The sequence below is a fragment of the Etheostoma cragini genome, chromosome 1, assembly GCF_013103735.1.
Source record: "Etheostoma cragini isolate CJK2018 chromosome 1, CSU_Ecrag_1.0, whole genome shotgun sequence".
In the NCBI taxonomy this organism is placed as follows: Eukaryota; Metazoa; Chordata; class Actinopteri; order Perciformes; family Percidae; genus Etheostoma; species Etheostoma cragini.
In genome coordinates this window covers 34,324,669-34,327,180 of record NC_048407.1, presented here as the reverse complement: position 1 = coordinate 34,327,180, position 2,512 = coordinate 34,324,669, and positions in this window count along the sequence as shown.

Sequence of the window (2,512 nt, the reverse complement as noted above, 5' to 3'; positions counted from 1 at the left end):
GATGTTGTCCCATATTGGTCGTGTGATGTTGTCTCATGTTGATCGTGTGATGTTGTCTCATATTGATCATGTGATGTTATCCCATATTGATCGTGTGATGTTGTCCCATATTGGTCATGTGATGTTTTTCCATATTATCAAAAGAACCGAACAAAAAAAAAACTAAAATCACAAAAAAGTATAAAAAAGACTCAAAACAAGGGCAGAAACCTTGAAAACGCGATTGTAATGTCGTAAAAAGCATTGTTGTGTTTGTGTGATTTCTTCTGCATCAAAGCCTGTTGTCACGGTAACAACTGTTGTTGTTGTGTCATTATTATGGTTTTTAATGAAGCCTCTCAGCTGCTGGGCGCTGAGTGCAGCTGTGATGTCATCAGCGACGTTGGGAGAAGCGGCGCCATGTTGGGAGACAGGGACGGACGCCTAATGAAACCGCTGATTGATGGAACGGCTGAAATATAATAACACAAACAGACCTTTATGTTTTAGCTAATGTTCTCCAATCAGAGCTCATTACTCGCCACTTCACTTCCTGTTTACGGCATCAAACCCCCGGCTGCAGCGGGTTGGGCTCCAGAATCTGACACAAAACATCTCAAAAACCAGGAAGATGTCCAAAAAGACGAGAAAATGTCTAAAAAGACAAGAAAATGTCGAACAAGGGGACAGACCGAACAACGTGGAGACGTACGCTGTGACGCCGGGTGGTGGTGGGTCGGGCTGAGAGGGGACACGGGGTGCGTTCCATTCAGATCATTAGTGTAAAATTAGATAAACGAGACAAAGTGGACGCTGGGACTATGAAGAGGTCATTTAAAGCAAACATCAAGCAGATCAGCTGATGATGATGACATCGCTCAGCCTCCTTTAAATGTCTTCGTCCACAGACAGAAACACAAGACAGAGAGACACAAAGAAAGGGAGGCAGAGACACAGAGACACAGAGAGACAGAGAGAAAGAGAGACTGAGACAGAGACAAGGAGACAAGGAGACAAAGAGACAGAGAGACACGAAGTCAGGTGAGTCCCTCTACCTCTATAATACCATGACATATCATATATATATATATATATATATATATATTTATACATGTATATGGACATAGGGGACATCCCATAATGTCCCAATTGTCCTTTGATTCCAAAATGTCCCATATGTCCATCCATCCGATAATATTCCACATGTCCATCCCATAATGTCCCATATGTCCTTCCCATAATGCCCCATATGTCCATCCATCCCATAATGTCCCATATATCCATACCATGATGTCCCAGATGTCCATCCTATAATGTCCCATACATCCATCCCATAATGTCCCATGTGTCCTACCATTCCATAATTTCCCATATGTCCTTCCATTCCATAATGTACCATATATCCATCCCATAATGTCCCACATATCCATCCCATAATGTCCCACATATCCATCCCATAATGTCCCATATGTCCATCCCATAATGTCCCACATATCCATCCCATAATGTCCCATATGTCTATCCAATAATGTCTCCTCAGCCGTCCATCCCATAATGTCCCATATGTCTATCCCATAATGTTCCATATATAATCCCTTAATGTCCCATATGTCCTTCCATCTCATAATGTCCCATACGTCCATCCTTCCCATAATGTCTCATATATCCATCCAATAATGTCCTATATGTCCATCCATCCCATAATGTCCCATATGTCTATCCCATAATGTCCCCTATTTCCTTCCATCCCATAATGTCTCCAACTCTTCTTCTTCTGCAGGATGTTTGCGCTGCTCTGCTGTTTCTCCTTTTGTCTGCTGCATCTCTCTTCTTCGTTGGTGCATGGTAACCTCCAGCTGGATGAAGGTGCACCTGCTGGTCGCCGTGGCGACGGCGCTTACTTGTCAGATCTGGGTCAGTGACAGCCAATTACAGAGCTCCGACCGAACCTAATGCCGGCACTTTTTTACTTTGAAGTGCTTTTAATCATATTTAATAGTATTTGTACTTTTTATCTCCAGGAGCAAGTAATTAAGATTTATTTATTTTAACTACCGCTAACAGCAGGTCTGTGTGTGTGTGTCCTGCAGAAAGAAGCCACGCCCCCGAAGCGCTGCGTGACTCCGCCCCCCTACCTGTCGATGAGGAGGATCACTTTCTGATGGACGCTGCCTACGACGAGGTGGGCAGGGCTTATCCTCCATGCATTTGCATGTTAGCATGTTAGCAGATAGCATGTGTTGTGTCTTAGGTCCAGGACCCAGGAACAGCGCTAGCATAGCTACTGAGCACGTGCAGCTCTCAACAAAGAAAGTAAAACTAGTGAGATGAGCAAAATATGGGCCCTTTAATACAGAATATGGGCCCTTTAATACAAAATATGGGCCCGTTAATACAGAATATGGACCCTTTAAAGATGAACTGAACTGGAATTTGAATAATGGTGATATAACAGATCCATCCATCCATCCATCTTCATCCGCTTATCCAGTATCGGGTCGCGGGGGCAGCAGCTCCAGTAGGGGACCCCAAA